This window comes from Hypanus sabinus, unplaced genomic scaffold (genome assembly GCF_030144855.1).
Source record: "Hypanus sabinus isolate sHypSab1 unplaced genomic scaffold, sHypSab1.hap1 scaffold_626, whole genome shotgun sequence".
NCBI classification, from domain to species: domain Eukaryota; kingdom Metazoa; phylum Chordata; class Chondrichthyes; order Myliobatiformes; family Dasyatidae; genus Hypanus; species Hypanus sabinus.
Window position 1 is genome coordinate 91,037 of NW_026781482.1, and position 22,811 is coordinate 113,847.

The 22,811-nt window shown below is 42.4% G+C and overlaps 1 non-coding gene across 1 annotated transcript; it reads left to right on the top strand.

The window, feature by feature from the left end:
• The first annotated feature begins 4,914 nt into the window (after positions 1–4,914).
• trnay-gua (transfer RNA tyrosine (anticodon GUA)) lies at positions 4,915–5,000 on the top strand. Its single transcript is given in 2 exon segments — positions 4,915–4,951; positions 4,965–5,000. It is a non-coding gene; the product is annotated as a tRNA-Tyr (tRNA).
• The last annotated feature ends 17,811 nt before the right edge of the window (positions 5,001–22,811 follow it).

The window sequence follows — 22,811 nt, forward strand, 5'->3', positions numbered from 1 at the left end:
AATTCATTTATTTTAATGTAAACGGGCTATTAAATCCAATCAGACTTAAGAGAATTTTATCCAAAATGAAAAAAAGAACAAGCCCATGTGGTATATTTAGAGGAAAATCATTTAAGTGATAATGTTGATTTTGACCTACAAACAAAGAATACTATTTGGAAACTAAATTCAAGTCTACTAAATGATCCGTACTTTTAGGAACAAATTAAAAAAGAAATTGGTCTCTACTTAGAATTTAATGATACTGGAGAGGTTTCACCTCCCATTTTATGGGATGCTCTGAAGCGGTCTTAAGAGTGAAAATTATAACGATATCTTCAAATAAGAAAAAAAGGAATAAAACATTAGGGGATTTAGAAAATAAGCTGAAGGTACTAGAGAAAAAATACAAATTGAATTTGGCACAGGATACATTAGGGGAAATTAAGAGAATGAGGAGTGAAATAAATAATTTGGCTACGAAAGAAATCAGGGAAAACTAAATGTTTCTGAAACAGAGACATTATGGAAGTGGATCGAAATCTATGAAAATAATGACGTGGAAGCTGAGGGAAAAAAAGATAGCAGAAAATACAATTCATATAATTAGGGACCCAAGAACGAAAATGATAAAAAAACTAAGCTAAATGAAGTTCAAGAAGCTTTTGAAGTGTTTTACAAAACGCTATATTCCAAAGTTCCAGGGAGAAGCATAACCCAAATTGACACCTTCTTGAATTCTCCAGAGTTACCCACTTTAAGCGAAGAACAAAATAAAAGGATGACTGATGACATAACTGAAGTTGATTAAAATGCTTCATTTAGTCGGCTTAAATTAAGCAAGTCACCAGGATCAGATGGGTATACGGCAGAGTGGTACAAATAATTTAAAAATGAGTTAATTCCTGTTTTACTTCCCACACTGATCTGGGCTCTAAAAAAGGTAGAATTGCCACCCAGTTGGAAGGAAGCGATAATCTCAGCTATACCGAGAGAAGGCAAGGCTAAAATGGAATGCGGGTCATTTAGAACAATATCCGTTCTTAATGTAGTTTATAGGTTATTTACCTCCATCGTGGCCAGACGATTAGAGGAGTTTCTACCCATACTGATAGGTAATGATCAGATTGGTTTTATACGACAACGCCAGACACAAGACAGTATACGAAGGACACTTCACATTATGGATCATATACAAAAATAAAATCGAAGCAATAGTGGTAAGCGTGGACGCTGAAAAAGCATTTGATTCGGTTAATTGGAATTTTCTCTGCAGAGCTTTACATACATTTGGTTTCCAAGACGCAATTATTAAAACTATAGAGACACTATATGACAATCCTGCTGCTGGGATTAAAGTTAATGGATGTTTATCAAATAGTCTTACCCTAGAAAGGGGCAAGAGACAGGGTTGTGCATGACCACCACTACTCTTCGCACTATATCTGGAACCATTAGCTCAATACATCAGACAAAATGAAATATCAGGGGAATTCCTATTAAAGGGACAGAGCGTAAATTGGCTTGTTATGCGGATGACATTTTGATCTATCTCGGGCAACCAACATACCCTTTACCTAAATTGATGCAATCCTTTGAACAATATGGTCAATTATCAAGATACAAGATCAACAAAGATAAAACCCAATTACTTTCATATTACTATAGGCCATCAAGAGAAATTGAAAGTCGATACCCCTGGGCATGACACACAGAGTCTTTCAAATATTTGGGCATCATTATGCCAAAAGATCTGGCAAAATTATCACAATGTAGTTATCAGCCTTTAAATAAAAAAAATTAAGCAATATGTGGCATGATGGAGCCTGATTACTGTTTTCAGTCTCAGTTCAAGGAGTGAGTCTATTATAATGAATATACGGCCCAGACTGTTATAGCTCGTTCAGACCTTACCAATAGAGATTAATCAAAATCAATTCAATCAATGGAACAAGATGCTATCAAAGTATATTCAGCAAGTTAAAGGCCTAGAGTTCGTCTCAAAACTTTGCAATTAGTAAAGGAAAAGGGGGGATGGGGCTTGTCTTCTCTTGGAGATTATTTTGTAGCACAGTTGAGAGCTGTGGTACGTTGGTGCAACCCATCATATGACGCTCAATGGAAAAACATTGAGGAGCGGGTACTTCTCATCCCCATACAAGCAATTTTGGCTGATAACAACCGCAAAGCTACATAAATACTATTGATTACCCATGGGTGAAATTGAATCTTAAAATATGGAAAACTACTATAAAAGAATATAATCTAGAGGGAGATATTGCAATTATTAAATGGTGTGCATATGACTCTGATTTTACACCAAATAAATTGGATGCTAGATTTAAGGACTGGACAGCTAAAGGAATAACAGTTCTTTGCAACATAATGAAAGAAGGAACACTGTTCGGTTTTGAAATGCTTAAAGAGAAGCACTTATTAGAAAAACAAGATTTTTATCGGTATTTAAAGATGCGACAATATGATAATAAGACGCTTAAAAATGTAACCAAGGCAAATACATGCTTGACAGAGCTCTTTAGAAAAGCATATAATTCAGATAATGGTAGTAGAATCATTTCAAGCATGTATAAGGGATTGACAAATCTAAAACACATTCGACTTCATACATTAAAACAAAATGGGAGAAGGAAGGAGGGATAATTATATCTGAGGAAGAATGGACATCAATATGGAGATATCAATGGCAGTGCACCAATTCACAGAAATGGAGGGAGTTCGGATGGAAAAACTTAATAAGATATTTTATTACACCTTCTCAGAAATCCCATTATGATGGAAACCTCCCTGTTTCTGGAGAGATTGTGGAAATCAAAATGCAAATCATTATCATATTTTTTGGGACTGCCCTGTTATCAAAAACTATTGGGGTGGGATACGTAATGCCCTAACAAGACATTTTTAAATGTGAAATACCCTTGGAGAGTAAAACCATATATGTTGGATATATACCTCAAGAATGGGTGAAAAGAGATAAATATTTGATGAATATACTGTTGGCGGCTGGTAAAAAGACTCTTACCAGGAAATAGTTATCACAGGAGAGCCCAACTTTAAATACATGGATGGAAATTACAATGGATATTTGCAAAATGGAGAAGATAACAGCATCTGTTAATCATAAGCTGGAACAATTTGATTCATACTGGGAAAAATGGTTTAACTACATAATGCCTCATAGGCCTGATTTTAATCTCACAAATCAATGAATCTGTTGTAAAAAAATCACTCCCTACTTGTAAATAGTTCTTTCCTTTTGCTTGTTTTTATCTTTCCACTGTTTTCTATAAGTGTATATCCCAGATAAATACTTTGTGATTCTGTGATATATATGATTATATGATATATATGTACAGTGTCCGAAATACATCTTATGGAACTGTTTGTTTGATGAACTTGTTTCATATCCCGTAGCTGGGTGTCTGATCAGCAGAGAAACAAGAATCCGTTGGAGACTGGTAGTACCAACCTAAAGGCGTTTGTTAGGAAACAATACAATATCAAAATGCAAATATACATATAAAACAGGTTAGCAGTAATAAACCTAAAAGTGTAGGAATAAGAATAAGCAATGATAAGCAATCCCTATCGATGTCTAGGGGTAAATGAATTGTCATAAGAAAGTATAGAGTTCAGTTCATAAATGCTGAGGTTGTTATAGTTGTTGTGTTGAAAACGTTGGAGAGAGAGCGAGAGCGACAAAGAGCGAGCGAGCGAGATGTAACAGCAACAGCTGTGTCAGGAAAACCTTTTGTGGCTTTCTTAATCCGTCGTGTCACTGTGTTCATTCAGTTATGACCCCTCTGCTCTTCAGCTAGACCGTTCTCTTGTGGTGGATTCATCACTCTGGCATGAGTGGACACACACACAATTCCCCACCGTCCCTGCTGTAACACTGTGAGCTTTACTGACCGATCTCCTGGTTCGGTCTCCGAAGCCCCCACCTTTCTGTGGGTTCCCAACACTCAGTCAGTGTCCACTGGTGTGTCTGAATGGTGTCTCTCCAGACCTGTCTTTTATCCCTACTCACGGGGTCTCAGCTATCCATAGAGGGAAATTTAGAAATTGACAACATTCCAAACAGAACATCCTTGGATTAACAATGTTTCCAGACAGGGATATTTGTTACACAGTCATTATAATTGTCGGTATCCCGGGTAAGTACCTTTCGATTACTTATACGGAAGCAGAGACCACACGCCGCTCTCAGCTACTGATGAGTGAGTGAGTGTGTGTGCCTGTCTGTCAGCTGCTGATTATGCATCGGTGAACAGTGGCAGGCATGCAATGATGTTTGTCCAACGGAGCAAATTATAGGTGGTTAGGCGATGTGCTGGGGAATTAGCTCAAATGGTAGAGCGCTCGCTTTGCATGCGAGAGGTAGCGAGATCGATGCTCGCATTCTCTATCGACATTTTGTATTCAGAGGATTCGTTCAATCAAATCCCTGAACTTGGAATGCACAAAAGATGTGGTTGGCGCAGAGCGAGCGGAAAGTGTCTCAGTCAAATTGCCGGGAGAAGATGTCGTAGGTTTGCTGATTGAAAGCAGATAGTAGGAAAAGCCGGCAGGCAGCTGGTGTTTGAGTTATGCATGAGCTGAATGGCGACGATTCCGGCATAAATCAGGTGAGTGGTTAGAAGGACATTGCCCTGGTTACTGGGTGAAAAGTGAAAGCTGAGTAACCTTTGATTTGAACGGGCGAGGACGATCAAAGAGCTATGTTGGAATCGTAGTGTCCCTAGAATTGTCAGAAGCGCGGTGATAGGCGTCATCCCGTGGCCTGTGGCCCCCAGTGCTGGAAGGACGAGATCGTTGCCACAGGCAGGCTTTTGCCATCGGTCGACAGATGCCAGGCTGAAATCTGCATAATGATTGTCGGTAGGAGCCAAGGTGGAGAAACTTGGTGTCGCTTTTCCTTCGATAGCTCTGTTGGTAGAGCGGAGGACTGTAGAGGAAATGGAGTCATCCTTAGGTCGCTGGTTCGATTCCGGCTCGAAGGATCAGGGCCTCTTTTACTGCGCCCATCATCAATTCCATACCACAGCCTCGCCATGATTGAAACTCCCCCGCGAACGTGGCATTTGTGGACAAGCAGTTGGAATTCCTTTTATACCATGTTAACATCATTTTGAAATGATGCTAAAATCTTTCGACATCTTTGGTAATATAATGATGAATTTAACGGTATTAATGAATATAATTCATAAATGGCTAAACGCTAAACGTACCACATTTACATTGATTTTTTTTTAGCTTCAGCGTACGTGCATTGTCATGGTTTCAAGTTACAACAGTGTCACAGATGGTCACAATGAAGACAGAATGGAAGTCGGTCGTTCACTGTTCAGAAGCCACCATCGCTGTCCCGTCAGAACATTTTACTTTTGCATACTCCCTGTCAATTGTGACTGTCTGACAGTGTTTACGTGTTGTGTGTTATGTTTTGTCATCGTTTGACTTGCATATTACAGATTAAAAAAACATTACAAGTGCCGAGCACTTTTTGAAAACTTTTTTTATTGCATTTTAAGTAGTTACAAAATGAAGTATGAAAAAAATGTATATAACCCTTCCCCCTCCCCTTAACCCCTCCCCCCTAACTGCCCTATAGAAAAAAAAGAGAAAGAGAAAAAAAAGAAAGAAAGAAAGAATGCCTGGTTGTGGGAAGATCTCCACATGCTCCATGGAATTCGTAATAACTTTAATATGTATATTTATTTCTTTCCCCAAATCACCAATTGTTTCATCTTCAGAGCATCTATAGATTTAATCCTGTCTTTTGTAAATAAGGGCTCCAAATTTTCAGAAATGTTTCGTATTTATCTCTTAAATTATAAGTAATTTTTTCTAATGGAATACAGCCATAGATTTCTTTCTTCCAAGAGTCTATACTTAAATGTCTATCCGATTTCCAAGTAACTGCAATAGCTTTTTTGGCTACTGCCAGTGCAATTTTTATAAATTCTTTCTGGTGTTTATTTAGTTTGAGTTTCGGTTTTATCCCTCAAAGCATATTTGAGAGGCCAGATAATGTTATACTTCTAAAATTAAGAAGGAATATATGATAGAAATAGATCAATTGGAAAAAGAGATTATAAAATTAGAAAAAGAATCTCAAGGAAATATGACAGAAGAAAAACGATGACAACTTAGTAATAAGAAGTTAAAATATAATACACTCCAGACATATCGAACAAAAAAAAGGAATTATGAGAAATAAACAGAGATATTATGAACTAGGTGAAAGATCACATAAAGTTCTTGCACGGCAGTTAAAAACAGATCAGATTTCCAAAACAATAAATGCAATTCGAACAAAAGTGAATGAAATTACTTATACGCCTCTAAAAATTAATGAGGCTTTTAAGAATTTTTATTCTGAGTTGTATAAATCAGAATCAAAGAATGATGACGTTAAGATAGAAGAATTTTTATCACAAATAACTCTTCCAAAATTAAATATAGAAGAACAGAAGGGATTAGATACGCCTTTTATATTGAAGGAAGTTGAAGAAGCTTTGGGATCACTTTCGAGCACTTTTAAGACCGGGTAACAATGTTCTGCTCAGAGCAATGGCTTGTCCCCGAAGCAGTAAAATAAAACAGAGAGAAGGTTGCTGCGGTGCAAGATCTTGTTTTCAGAATCTGACCTTGCAATCGAATTGTAAATCTGACTTTCGGAAAGAAGAGTAGATGCGCACTTCAATTACACTAACCCTCTCCTTGGAGATACCGCGCTTGTAGTTCTGTGAACAGTCTTGGTCGCCCTGTTATGGGAAAGGCAGAAGCCCGCTGAAAAGAGTGCAGGCAGTATTCACAAAGATGCTACAGGGAATCTCTGGATTGAGTTACAGGGAGAGGTTCGGCCGAGTGGCATTTTATTGAGGGCAGAAATGTAGCTGGATTACGAGCGACGTTTCCTCACATAGAAGTTGCTCTGTGTATTGAACAGCCTGACAAAGGAAATGGGCGTACAGAGTCTTTAACAAAATTTAAAGTACACATGGACAGTTTCACAATGTGACCCAATCACGAACAACTGTATCAGGTGGCCATGTCGGTCGGCATGGAGATATTGGGCCGAAGGACCCGTTTCTGTGATCTATCATTCTTGTACTCTGCTCATCGCTGCTGCATCCGTGAACGTGAAGCGATTAATGTGAGCATGCGCTCCTGTAAAGCGCTTTCTGCTGCGGTTACGTGTTGAAACAAAGTATCTTTTTACTTCCACTGATAATGTCCAGCAGAGATGAACGATGAATTTTATTTCAAGAGAACAATTGACGGCTGCATTTCTGCAAAAAAAAGCTTTTGAATGTCTTTATTGTTATTTTTGGTCCTTTTTTGTCTCACTGCAGTTAACTTTGTTGCAATCCTCATTCTCAGCTGAGGAAACTGCGGTCTTTTCAAATGTGTCACGCGGTACCTGGTGGCGATGGCTGCGGCGGATCTAATGGTGGTGATTATCGAAGTCCTGTTCTACCAGATGGGTCGAACATACGGATTTCATTCCGGAATCCTGAACAACGCTCCGTTCTGCCTTGTCCACTACGCCCTGTGTCACGTGGCCGTTGACTGTTCCGTGTGGTTTACTGTCGCTTTCACTTTCGATCGCTTTGTGGCCATTTGCTCCGCTAACTTGAAAACGAAATACTGCATCCCCAAAATTGCTGGACTGGTGATTGGCGCAATATCTGTCGGTTTATGTTTAAAAAAACATCCCATTTTATTTCCTGTATATGAATGGAGCAGCTTGGTTGGTGAGTGGTAACTGGGTCTGTACCAATAGGCCCGCACTTCCTTTCTCGGGATCGTTTGAGGGGTTTTATTGGGTGGACCGTCTGTTGAATCCGCTACTTCCTTTCTTCCTCAGTTTGACCCTCAATGCTCTGACCGTCAGACAGATTCTGGCGGCGAGCAGAGTCCGCAGGGGACTGAAGGGACGGGGAAATTGCGAGATCCGGAGATGGAGAGTCGGAGACAATCCATCATTCTGCTCTTCAGCCTGTCGGCGAGTTTCCTTCTCTGTTGGGCGACAACCACTCTGGTCTTCATTCTCATGCGATGCGTCTACACCGACCTGGAAACGTCCATTCGGCTTTTTCAGGCACAGTTTTGGGGTTCAGTGATTCAGAATTTCAGCAGCTGCACGAATACATTTATCTACGGAGTGACCCAGACCAGATTAAGAGAGGAGTTGAAAGTCCTTCGCTCTCGCCGGCTACTTTAGTTTTGAAATATTTTAGGTCTGTACTGCTCAGATGAAAGGGTCAAATAATTTGTAAATTTCGAAATAATATATCTACTCTGCAAGCACATTAATGAATTGAACTGGCTGAAAAAGTTACTGTTCCCAGCATTTCTGCCTTTCCATTATTTCAGAAGTAAAATCATTTATTTTTCTATTACAGATTAGATTGCTTGTCATTTCCGTTCTGTAAAATGTATTTTACCTTGCACATTATATCACCCTGATATCCGGGATTGAAAACGCACAGATCCATTGTCGGTGTCCATTTTCTAAATCTTGTTAGTGACCTGGCCGTGTCTGCCAATCCCGACGTCCATTCTCCTTCCCTCTTGTTCCGAATTCTCCCGTTATTTAAACTTCCGGTTTGTCTGCTATACCTGTATGCAGCTGGGAGAATAATTGCCTTTTCTCTGCCCGGATGAAGCTTTCTAGTTTCAGCAAGAGACGAATCTTACAGCCCGGAGGAGATGTAATTCTTCATCGGCCCAGCTTCGCTCTAATTTGACGACATATCGGGACACATTTCCTATTGGCCTGAGAGTATTTTCATACAGTAAATACAGGTTACCCTTGTTATATCAGGTTTGCAGCACAAGCCCTTTATAGCAATGATGTCGAACATGAGGAAAACGAGAAACAAGTTAAAAGAATTTACGTTTTATACTTTCAATAATGTTTAGATGTATAAATTCAGAATTAATATCTTCCGTAGGACTAATGTGTGCCCAGCAATTTTGCTTCAGAAAGATCAATCACAGTATTGATTTTTATTATTGATGTTGTCTTCTTATCGTGACATTCAAACGGTAAAATTGCAGCATAATTGCTAAAAGCGTTCACTATCAGTGATACGGGAGATTTGGAGAGAGGGGTTAGATCATCCTTGGAAGATGGGAGGCTGTGATGGAATCTACCAGGATGATATAGCAGTTTGTAGGACAGTCAAATGCTAAGAACTTCGGCTTTCAGTTATATGGAAAATGTGGAGAAGGTACTTAAATTATGCCTAGAAGAGAGAAGATGTGGGGAGTCTGCCGGGATGATATGAGAATTTGGAAGGCAGAGTCAGAGTGGGTGTAAGGACTGTGGACGGTCGGTACCGGAAGAATACAGTAAATGTGCCTCGAAAAATCTAACCGGGAATCAAAACACATTCCACACAGAGGATGGAGATGCGGGGAAGGGGCTCAATTTGCATTCACTCGGACAATTGCGATATATTAGAACAAGGTTGTTTAAAAAAATCGCTTCTTAGTAACACGGGGGAATCATTCAGTGAAGCAGAAGATGCGTAAGCTCATGCAATGGGGCAGTTACTGACTTCCAAAATCTGCTGGGTAATCGGGTTGCCATGGAGCTTTGATACCGTGCAATAACGGGGAGCGCGACTCTGCAGAATCAAGCCCTGAAATGTTGCTGCTTCTCCGGACCGGTGAAGGATTCACACTGGACTTCCTCAGATGACAGTAGCATTTCCAAATTTTTATAATCATTAAAGGAGAGCGGGGAAACTGGGAGAACATAACTGTGATATAGAGGAAGGTTAACGGGAAATATAGCAGATGAAATAAAATACTGAAGATCGTGACTCCCGATAATAAAACACGCCCCTTGCACGACCCTCTCGCACTGACTACGCGTGTCTCCAAGCAGTTACAGATACTGACCTTCGGAATCTCTCAGCCCCCACAGACACCACAACTCCTCCTCTAACCTCTTCCAATCACCCAGCGCCTTCCGTACGGGCTGTACTCACATCTCTCTACCAAAGACCGTTCCCCCACAGCTCGCCTGCTCATTAAACACACCTCCCAATAAACACACGTCTCCCCCAATAACCTGTCCGAATGAGCCCGGTCCTCCTACAGGGAAACCCCCCGAGTCCATTCCATCAGCACAGGCCCTTCGCATTGAAATCACCGACACCCACCCCACACGTTTTACACACATCCAGAGACCACACACCACCTCACTGTACCCTTCCTCTTCGCCACCGACACCCGGCAATGTCTCTGATCCTCCCCATCAGCTTGTGCCAGTGGGTGTTCCACCCTCAGACTAATGGGCAGGCTGAGAGGACGGACCCTGACCTGGAGCGAGCCCTTCTCTGCCTTCTGTCCGGGAATCTGCCCTCCTGGAGTGACCATTTAATCCGGGCCGAGTTCGCCCACAATACCCTTCAGCAGTCACCACTGGGTATGACCCCATTCGAATGTCAAACTGAGTTTCTGCCCGCTCAGTCTCCTGATCAGGAATTAGATGTCGGAGTTCCCTCCGCCCAGTAATTTGTTCAAAGGGTTCTCAAGGACAGAAACTCGGAAAGGAAATTCAGTCGGGCTGCAGGCCAGGGCCAAAAGACACAGGCGACTTGGCCCCTCTTTCAATATTGACAAGCGGGTCTCTGTTCAAGTAAAGATCGTCCACTCAAGCTGGAATGGCGGAAACAAACCCCTCGCTTCATGCGTCTCTCTAAAGTAATGAGGGAAACTGCCCCGGCAACATACACATCACATCTTCCCCGTTCTCTAAAAATTCATCCCGCCTTATAAGTATCGGGATTTAAACTTGTACGTTGTCCCTACTTGGCCCCGAATCGGAAGCCACACATGGCTCTCCCTCCGCCCCTCACCAGTGGGGATCATTTCACTAGTATAGGAGGGATATGGTCCGGAGGAACATGGGATATTTTGGATCCTGTCCTTTACTCAGAATTCCAAAGGACATTCCGGACAGTACTAGGCCGTCAGATGCCGTCCATGGTGAGACGGGATTTGTCGCATCCTCGGGTCGGCAGTAGAGTATTCTCAGATCTTTGTTTTTCCCTTTGCTGTTTTTGTAATCCTCTGCTTAGTTGCTGCCTCAACTGCAGAGTTCCTCCAGCATTTTATGTGTGTGCGTCTCTGTATTTCCATCAACTGCAGAATCTTTTGTGTTTTATATCTGCCTTTGTTAGAGGATTGAACGTTGGCATTAGATACACTTTGATATTGAGTATGGGAGCCGCTTTCTGCGTTAAAGCAGCTGCTGAGTTTTCCATTTGCAAAAAAAAAAAAACACTAAGGTTTGGACAAGGAAGTGTCGCTTGCAGAAACTTTTAATGGTACGGTGTTTACCCATAATGCTCAGAATTGAAAATTTCGCCTGCGCTGAAGCATCGATCATATGCGCAGGCGTGAAGGTTGTGACGGTGGCGAATTTTACGCATGCGCGCAGTTCTCAAAAGGCCTCGGGAGCACGGCTGCTGGATCGGACGCAGGTAAGCGGTTATCTGCGGGCGACTGTCCTAAACACCGACTGAGGGGCAACTGCTGTGACCTCCCCACACCGTACCCCGCAATCCCGGGACAACCCTGCTCACCTCCCTCTCTCTCTCAGCCCCGCGATCCGTACACGGGCCCCGGGGAGCTTCCGGCTGATGAGGGAATGGGAACCGATGGATCTCTCAGACAGAGCTGAGCTCCAGCTATCTAAATGCAAGGATTCGGAACTCGGAGAAAGGGAACAAAATCTTTTACATCAGCAGTTGAGAAAATCACCTTTGTTTCACTTCCAATCACAAACTCTGCAGATGCTGGAAATCCAAGCAACTCACACCGAATGCTGGAGGAATTCATTAGTACTCTTTTCCATAGATGCCTGCTGAGTTCCTCCAGGATTTTGTTTGTGCTGCTTGAGCTATCTCCTTTTGTTCTGGACTTTTCTACCCGTGACGACATGTTTTGACCTATTCTCTCTGGGAAGATAATGACATCAAAAACCTTTTGTCCTGGGCAAAACCCTGTCCTGGGCAGAACCAGCAAGTTCACACTGGAGAGAGGCCTTTCAACTGCTCAGAATGTGGGAAGAGATTGTCACTGGCATCTCACCTACAAAGACACCAATCAGTTCACACTGGGGAGAGGTCATTCCTCTGCTCAGACTGTGGGAAGGGATTCACTAAATCATCGCATCTGAAGGTACGTCAGCAAGTTCATGCTGGAGACAGTCCGTTCACCTGCTCAGGCTGTGGGAAGGGATTCACTCAGTCATCCCATCTACTGAGACATCAGCAAGTTCACAATGGAGAGAGGCCATTCACCTGCTCAGAATGTGGGAAAGGATTCGCCCAGTCATCCCAACTACTGGCCACTGTTATGAATCCCTAGATTTTGTTTGCCGTGGACAGTCATTTTAAGAGAGAGAGAGAGAGAGAGAGAGAGAGAGAGAGAGAGAGAGAGAGAGAGAGAGAGAGAGAGAGAGAGAGAGAGAGAGAGAGAGAGAGAGAGAGAGAGAGAGAGAGAGAGAGAGAGAGAGAGAGAGAGAGAGAGAGGGAGGGAGGGAGGGAGGGAGGGAGGGAGGGAGGGAGGGAGGGAGGGAGGGAGGGGGAGGGAGGGAGGGAGGGAGGGAGGGAGGGAGGGAGGGAGGGAGGGAGGGAGGGAGGGGGGAGGGGAGGGAGGGAGGGAGGGAGGGAGGGAGGGAGGGAGAGGAGAGAGAGAGAGAGAGAGAGAGAGAGAGAGAGAGAGAGAGAGAGAGAGAGAGAGAGAGAGAGAGAGAGAGAGAGAATGAATCAGTCTGCCTTGCAGCTTGTTTGCATCGCTCGCAGCTTGTTTAGTTTTAACCACGGACACAGACAATCAGAGTCAGACGGAGATGAAGGAGGAAAAATAGGATTGAAACCAGTGAACTAGTGGCCAAGTGTTACTGATTGCAACTTTCCTATGCCCACAAGGGTGGGTTAATTATCGATTCACCGTACATCGAATGTTTGGATGTCACCTCGTTTGATCCATAGGAGTGGTTCTGATTTGGGGTATCTGGTGAAGAACGCTGATGTGTTAACCATTGCCTGGGTGTGGTGTGGTAATTCACTTGAAGACGATACCCTTTGTGACAAGTAATTTTCGGTGATAATTCGTATGTGGATTTGGAACGACGGATAAAATCTACAGCAATTGTTGTCTGGTTTTACGACCATGAAACCTGTGGAATTCGACATAATTGCCTTCTGGCAACATTTACTCTGGATTACAAATATCTCTCTCATCAGCTGGTCCTTGGTTGAACTGAACTTTCATACTTTGCCATCTCAAGACTCCAACCCTTGTTTCTCCCGAGCTCAATAGTTTTGGAGTTATATTTACATATATAACTTATATAACATATAAAAGTTAACATAACAATGTTAACTTTTGTTTATCTTGCTTGTTACTATATTATAAGTAGATTCTAATAAAGATAGTTTTAACTCCAGTTGTAGTCTATTGCTGCTGGTTCATTTCTAAAGCGTTATGATTCATAACAAAATTGTGCCAGTGTCCGAGATATTAACATTTTTCGGAGCATTGTCAATAATTATCGACTTCACTGAGGAAGTCCCTTTGATTTATTTGTGTGTTGAAAATCAGCAGCAATTGATGTTGATAGATGTCAGGAAGCGCCAGCCTCTGAGGTATTAAAGGACATCAGAAGGATTGAGTTGTTGAGTCTTGCTAGAAGGTTAAAACTTGCTAGGGCGAAATCGACAATAAGGAGGGCACAGATGCAGAGGATAATAACTGAACATTATGTATCTGAAGGAGTGTTTAAAATGGAGGAGTTGGAGGTGTTTCCTGAAAGTAAACATCGTGAGCTTGTGCTCCAGTACAAGTGAGAAAAATTAAAGATAAAGGCTGCGGAAAGGCAGAGGCAGTTTGAGGCTAGAGAGGCAGAAAAACAGAGGGACGAAGCAGAAAGACCGAAGCTGTTTGAGCTGGAAAAGATAGAGAGATTGCAGCAAAGGGATCTAGCGTTAGACTCTAGTGATAAGTTTAAGGTCAGTCAGGAAGTTATATTGGTACCTTCCATTTGACGAGGCAGAGGTTGATATATACTTTCAACATTTTGAGAAGGTTGCTGAAAGTTTAAAGTGGCCAAAAGTGGGTTGGCATTTTCTTTTACGAAGTGTAATTAAGGGGAATGCTCAGCAAGACTATTCAGCTTTGACAGTTGATGAAGCAGATGATTATGTCATAGTGAAACAGGCTGTGCTCAAAGCTCACGAGTTGGTCCCAGAATCATACAGGCAAAAGTTTGGAAATTTGAGGAAATCTGTGAAACAGACATATGGAACCTGTTTATGAGAAGTTTGTGTGTTTTGACCGCCAGTGCACATGTAAAAATATAAATGATGATTGTAACAGCTTGTAAGTTTGGGTTTTAATTGAAGAATTCAAAAGGTGCATTCCTGATGACATAAAGACCTATTTAGATGAAAAGGATGCTGCCACTTTGCAGGAGTCTGATAGAGTAGCAGATGAATTTTTTTGTACTCATAAGGTTAAGATTATCCCGAATAAGAGCTTCCAAAGTGTAGCAGGGATCAGCAGGGGTAAACCAGAAATTAAAGCTGGGACTAGTGACAAGAGTAAGCGATGAAGGAGAAATAATTCTGGTCTCACCTGTTACTATTGTAAGAAAGCTGGTTATATGATGGATAATTGTTCCATCCTGAAGAAGAAAAAGGAAAAGGAGTCAGTCCCAAATGCCTCTGTTCAGTATGTTGAAGCAGCTATCAACCCACAAGGTTCTGAACATTCTGTTTCAGGCTCAGTTAATGTATGAGAGGTCTGACCGAGTTAAGAAGGGATTCGATCAGTTTATGTCAGATGGGTTTGCATTAGTAAAGGAAGGGGTCAACCCCGGTAGCAGTGAAAATTCTTTGAGTTACTGGGGGCTTCTCCAGCCACTTATATCAGACAGTGCTGTAAAGTTTGGTAATGAGACTTGACACTGCCTGAGGTAAATCTTATTAAAGTCATTGTGGCGACATGGTTTCCCGTGCTACTGCACAAGATAACTTTAATGTCAGGGTAGGTTTCAGGACCTGTTAAGATCGGAGTATGCTTCATTTTACCAGAGGAAGATGTTACTTTGCTGTTAGTGAATGAACTGGCAGATGGGTAAAGTTGTTCCTGCAGTGCAGTTAACAATTAACGCAATCACTGATGAACCACCGATGGATCTTAACATTTATCCTTCCTGCACAGGAACTCGAAGTATGGCTAAAATGTCTGACGACGCAGACGTTTATCGCAGAACAGAACCGAGTCCCTGAGACTGCAGCTTAAAAAGAAACAGCTTTTTCAGATAATGAAATTAAAGAAGTGCCAATACGGTTTTATCACAAGCATGGAATGATAATGAGGACATGGAGGCCACTGGCTATACCAGCGAGTGAGGAATGGGCAATTGTTCACCAAGGTGTAGTTCCTATAGTTTATAGGACTGAAATTTTAACTTTGGCCCACTGTCTGCCCTCAGGTGGCCATTTTGGAGTGAATGAAACTGTAAACAGGGTTATGAAATAATTCTACCGGCCTAATCTGAGGAAAGATGTTGTGACCTTTTGCAGAAACTGTCACATTGGTCAAGTTGTTGGTAAACCGAATCAGATCTCCAGTGTGCCCCACTGCAGTCTATGTATAACTGCATTTGGTAAATCCTTTTCAAAATTTATAGTGGATTGTGTTGGCCCATTGCCGAAGACTAACGCTGGCCATCAGTATCTGCTAACTATTGTATACTGCACTCAGATTCCCAGAGGCAATACCTCTCAGAAATATTAAAGCTAAAACTGTGGCGAAGGCTCTTACCAAGTTTTCTTTTCACTTTATTTGATTTGCCTAAAGAAATCCAGTCCGATCAAGGAAGCAATTTTACATCTGGATTATTCCAGCAGGTAGTTTATGTACTGGGAGCTATACAAATTATATCTTTTGCGTACCATCCAGAATTACGATGGGTTCTGGAAAGATTTCATTCTACCCTCAAAACAATGATTAAGACATAATGTGTTCCACACTGTCACTGTCTCTCACTCCATGACTTGTAAAAGCTTGAAAAATACATTATCGGATGCACACATGCACATGCCAAAAAAAGACATACTGTGTTGAAAATGGAAAAGACTGAGATGACGGAATATATTTGCTTTTGTTCGCAGTAAGAGAGCTGGTACAGGAATCACTGGGCTTTAGTCCATTTGAATTTGTATTTGGCCATATAGTGAGGGGACCTTTGACCTTGTTAAAGGAACAGTGAATTGATGGGGATGTGCATGCTAACTTGTTAGACTAAGTTTTGAAGTTCAACAATGAACTACTCCTGGTCTGTAGTCTAGCGAGACAAAAAGATTTCTCAAAACAAAATGAAGTGTTGGTTTGATAAGTGGGCTTGCGAAAGAAAATACCAGGTGGGGGATAACGTGTTTACCTTATCTCCAATGTTGACAAATCCACTTCAGGCAAAACTCAGTGGACTGTTTGAAATAGCATCTCAGATTTATAATGTGAATTATGTTATCAAAACACCCGAACGATGTAATCTAACACAGGTGTTACAGATAAATATAATAAAGCCTTATTTTGACAAGCAGGCACCATCTGTGAGTGTTCTTGTCAAAACCTATGAATCTGGCAACCCTGAGAATTAAGCAATTGACTTGTCTGAGACTTTTCACAAGCCAAACATTGTCCAAGTTAGGTTAATGAACTCGGTTGTTCCAGAAAATATTGATAACATGTTGGCTCACCTGCAACCAAAGCAACAACAACAGCTGAAGGAATTAATTCTACAGTTTAAAGATTTATTTCCCGATGTTCCCAAGCAAAACACGGTCGCAATACATGATGTAGATATTGGTTAAACAGATTAAGCAACACCCATATCGCATGAACGTAGAAAAATGTAAATAGGCTGAGCAAGAAATTGAAAATATGCTGGAAAATGGTATTATTAGTCCTTCAGCATCTGATTCGAGCTCACCCTGCATTATTCTGCCTAAACCTGATGGTAGTGTTAGATTTTGCACTGATTATAGGAAGGCAAATGCAGTAACAAAAACACATGCCTATTCTATCCCGAGGATGGATGTTTGCATCAATAAGGTTGGAAAAGCTGAATTTCTAACAATGATTGATCTGTTGACACGATATTGGTGTGTTGCATTGACGGACAGAGGTAGAAAAAAATTCTGCATTTATGATACCATCTGGGTGGTATAAATATAATGTCTTTCTTTTTGGAATGAAAACTGGTCCAGGAACATTCCGGAGAATGATTGATTTTGTAATTCGAGGGTTGGAACACACTGATGCCAATATTGATGACTTAGTCACAGGGAGTGACACTTGGGAAGAGCATATCTCTGCAGTAGAAAAGCTGTTTCACAGGCTTTCCCAGGCCAGGCTTACTGTTAACTTAGCTAAGAGTGAATTTGGCCATGCCATTCTGACCCGTCTTGGCTATGTTGTAGGTCAATGCAAGTTGGCTCCTGTTCAGGCAAAAGTCCAGGCAATTTCTCCAGTTCCTATTCTGACTGCTGAGAAGGCTCATAGAAGGTTTCTGGGAATGGATGGATATTATTGTAAGTTCTGTAAGAACTTTGCTGCTATCGCTCTTCCTCTGACTAACCTGAAGAAGGGTGAAAAGTTTGTTTGGACCGAGCTTTGTCACGGCATTTGGTCGATTTTAAGTTATTATGTGAGATTAGGCCAATCAATGTAGTGCTGTCAGCAAATTTAATTAGCAGATTGGAGCTGTGGCTGGTAACACAAGTCATGGGTGCACAGAAAGGAAAAGACAGGGCCAAAGAGACATCCCTATGGGTGATGTGTGCTCAGAGTCAGAGAGACAGAGGAGATGGAGCCCACTCTTACTACCTGCTGGCGATCTGACAGGAAGTCCAGGATCCAGCTACACAAGGCAGGGTGAAGGCCGAGGTCTCTGAGCTCCTTGTCGATACCTCGCGCCTTCGTATGGCTACGGCTCTGCACATGACTGCAAGGAACTGCAGAGAACTTTGGAGAGCAGAGAAAATCAGAGAAACAAGCCTCCACTCCATGGACTCTTCTTACACTTCCCCTCCCTCGGAAAAGCAGGTCATGTACTCAAAGACCCTCATTACCTGGACATTCTTGCTGCAAACCCGCTCCCCCATTGGCGGAGAGATTCAAAAGCTTTAAAGTGCGTAACACCAGGCTGAAGGACGGCTTCCTGTATGCAGTTATAAGCCAAATGAATGACAAAATGGACCCGACTTCACAATGTAACTCGACGTGACTCTGCACCATATGTCTATCTGCACTGCACTTTCTCTGCAGCCATAATGCTTTGTTACAGTTATTTTTTGTTGTATATCAGTTCAATGTACTGTTGCAATGTATCGATCTGTGTTGATGGTACGTCAGGCAAGATTTTCACTGTAGCTCACTACGTGATGATAATAAACAAATTCCCCATTTTAACTGTGTGGAAATATTAGACAGACTGAGCTTCTGCTCTGGAACCTCAGAAGGAAACTGAACTGTTGTCATTTCTGTGGAATGCAAATATATGGAAAATGCTTCAATCTCACATTACGATCTGCGGTAACTGGGATCAGGTGACCGGTGGTTGGTCTCCCATATCGATATCAGAATCAGGTTTAATAGCACCGGCATATGCCAGGAAATTCGTTGTTAATTGTTAATTCTTAACAAAAGATTTTAACAATTGTGATTTAAAATAAGAATATATATAGTACAAAAGTAGAAAAAATAAAAATGTAATAAACTATTTTAATTGTGTGGAACTATTTGACTGACTGGGTTGTTGCTTTGGAAATTCTGAAGTGAAGCTGAATTAAACTTTACACATTTATGAGAAGCTCAGAGAAATACAAATTGTTAAATTCTCACATAAATGGGTCAGACACCCAGAAACATTGGCAGCACTTCAGCACGACGAAACAGTGAATGAAACATGCAGAAAATATTACAGAAAAATAAATATTGTCCACACACAATGAGAGGACGTGTCAGATCCGGATCTCACTGACTTGTCTGAAGGGGCAAAATGTGAAGCTACACGTACACGTAGAGCAGTGACCCGCAGATGCTGCAGCTCTGCAGAAAAACGTGAACAGGAAAAGGGATCAGGTGACGGGTGGAGGGATTCTGCTCCTCTCACCTCACACACTGCCCAACCCATCTTCCGCATTCCCCACATTATTCCATATTTACACCAGATACATGTCTACTCTTCCACATCATATCTACCCCGATCCCTTTCCCTCCACCCCCAGGTCACAGAGTCACGGGCTCGAATCCAATCCCGGTCCTAATTCAAGCCCAAACAGGAAGTGTTCACATTTCATTTAAATCAGTTATGTGTTTATAAACACTAATTTCTTTTCACATTCCTCCGCCCTCAGTGGACAGGAACACTGAAACGTCGTGAGAAACAGCAGGAGGTGGCCATTCAGCCCCTCTAACCATCAACAAGATGGCGGCTGCTCTCCCATCTCAGCCACGTTTCTGTGCAATCCTCATTTCCTTGATCCCTTCCGTCTCCACACATCCGCCGGCCTCTTTTCTACGTGAGGATGATCACTGAGTCTTCACCGCCCTCTGTGGAGCGGATTTACAGACATTCACCACCGTCGGAATGGAGACTTTTCCTCTCATCACAGTCCCGGACTGTCCACCCCCTTTTTCAGAGACTGGGATCCCTGGTTCAACCGGTAATGATGTTGTGCATTTAAATCTGTTCACCTCTCACTTCTCGACTCTCTAAATGACATTTAGAGTTATCATATTTGATCTTTCTTCAAGTTATGACGCCACCACTCCAGGGATCAGTCAGGTGAATCTTCATTGCACTCTCTATAGCAAATACTCTCCAACATCTTTGATCATCCTTTATGGAATTAATTTCCATCTTCTGCAGCACCGTGTTGCCCCAACTACTCACCTCCTACCCTTGTCACTATTTTCCGCTTCCACCTCCCCCCTCACCTGGATCCACCTCTCTCCCCACAGCTCTTCTCCCTCACCCCACCCCTCACCCCTCACCTCTTTTCTCTGACTATTTCCTGTCCACTCTCAGGCCAGAGGGAGGGTCTCGACCCGAAATGTTGACGGTCCATTTCCCTCCACAGATGCTGCCCGACCCAGTGAGTTCCTCCGGCAGTTTGTTCTTTGGTCTGTATAACCCGTGTTAGTATGGGGAGCGGGATTTTACACCATATTTCAGGTACAATCTCAACAAAGCACCAATAATTGTCACTTTGCCCGGACCATTGGCCCCGCTTGCAGGGCAACAGTCTGCCAGTGTTTGCCACCCAATGTGGTGAATCCCTCTGCTCGATACCACAGTGGGCTCACCATGAATCCTTCCCCTGTTATGTGTCCGGCTGTGCCGTGTTGTTGGTGGAGTGGGCAGCATGGTGTTTGTCTCGATTCGGGTCACAACACCAGAATTGCCAGCGGGGTCCACACACAACATATTAGTCAACAGAAAACCTCTCGTCCCTGCAGTCTTTGTCTCCTGGTAAACTCAACACCCAGACAGTGTGGACCATAGATACTCCTTCCTCTCAGAGTCAGGGGATCATTCAGACAGCTGATCGCTGAAAGGAATTATATATATTGGTCATTAAAGTTCGCCCAGATTCGTTTGGACGGATTTGATGTGGAGTTCGGGGTGTCACAGTGAAAGGGCCGGACGGCCGAACTCTCTCCGTTGTCCAATCATCCTTCCAGGTGAGGCGACACTTCACCTGTGAATCTTCCCGGCTCGCCTATTGTGTCCGCTGCTCCCGCTGCGGCCGCGTCTACACTGGTGACACCCGGCTTCTCCACAGTTGTGCCGGGTTGGAATGTTTTTTAACGGGTGTCGATATTTTTCTTCCCTTTTCTGCGGGAGGGGTTGGTTTTTGGGGTTGATAATCAGGATACCGTCTTTTTTGATGCGGGGGTGGGGAGGAAGTTTCATTTTTTTTTTCTCTCTCTGAACGATTTCATGTTTTATTTGTTTCCTGTTTCTCTGGAGAAGAGAAAATCTCAGCGTTATTTATGAATACCTGCTTTGATAATAAATTAACCTTTGAACTATCCACTCCGAGCGGGACTTACTTAGTTAGTCACTCAGACAGGAACAGTCTGTAAATGCTCCCACCCAATTCACCAATTCCCCTTACACCACAGATATATCTGTTCCTTATCCTCCCCCCACAAGTCAGGCAGGAGCCAAAAATATTTACTACATGACTGACCCTAAAGACAAATTACAAAATAGTCATAATGGCTTACACACACAGAACAGACTGAAGCTGTCCTATCTCTACACATGAGTGCACAAGGAGATAAGCATCCTGAAACCCTAGCTAGCTACCCTCAAGAAGAAATATGGCTCAGCACGGATTAGCACATTGGTTGATCATCAGCAGTTACTTTCAGAAAAACAGGCTGCTATTTTTAATGTAGTGCTAACCCTTTTACATACTTTATCATTCCCTTCTTTAGATCACTACATGATCAACAAAGCAGTAACTTTTTACAGAGAAAACAACCAAGTACAGCATTAACTTCTCAGTGGGTAAAAACGGCATACATCAGTAATTATAACAATGATATTTACAACCATTTGGACATAATGCAATATAATGCCCTACATATTACCAATAGGTCTTCAAAGTTCACCATTTCGACCCTTCGGTGAACCCGTGTAAATTCTACCCTACTCTCTTGATGCTGTCAGTCTCCTTGGCAGTGTGCTCCGAGAGGGATGTAACGTTAGTAGACTCATCAGGGATATAGGTGCAGCATTCGGTGTCAGTAATAGCACAGGTTCCCCTTTCTCAGCTGGGATAAAATCTGAAGCCGTACGATTCTGTAGGACAGTTTGCCAGATTGCAATCATTTCAGTGGATGTTCCTGTTACTTGGGCCTATGTTTCTGTCAGGTCCCCTGCAGTATTGTGGCCAGCTCCTCAAGTGCTTGTAGCCAAATTGATTATCTCTCGTGAATTGCTGGCTACTCCATATGAGAGAAAAGTAATCATCCAAAATCGCTCAGTCTCAGTTATTCCTCTCGGCTGTTGGCACCTGCGGTTCTGGCCAGGAACCCAGTATAGGAAGTTCAGTTTGGTGGGGGCCTGCGAAACCATCCATCAAAACACCGACAGACACAGTCATCCCTGACTGGACCAAAGTTCCTCACTCTCTTCACCAGTTGTTATTTGAGGAAGCCCAGGCTGAGAGTTCCTCACTCTGGTTGAGCAGGATTACAGACATTGGAATCATAATTTTACCCAGCATTCCCCTATTTCTACCTCTTTGGCAAGGTGTGACAGAGAGACAGAAAGGGGTTAACATGGGGCCCTCCAGAAAGACATAAACACCAACACCTCTGTTACATTCCTGTAACGGTTTAAATGAACCAGCAGCAATAGACCACACCTGGAGTGTGGTTTTGATGTTAAAACCACTGTCTTTATTCGGATCTACTTATAATATAACAAATTAAGCAAAATAATCAAAAGCTAGAAGTGTTATGAGTACACATGTGTGTAAATATAACTCCCAAACCATTGAGCTCAGGGAATACCAACCTTAAAGTCTTGAGATGGGAAAGTATGAAATTCAGTTCATCCACGGAATCACTGACGAGAGAGAGATATTTATAATCCAAGGTGAATGTCAACAGCAGGCAATTACGTTGACTTCCACAAATTCCACAGTGGTAAAGCAAGATAACAGTCGCTGTAGGTCTTATCCGTCGCT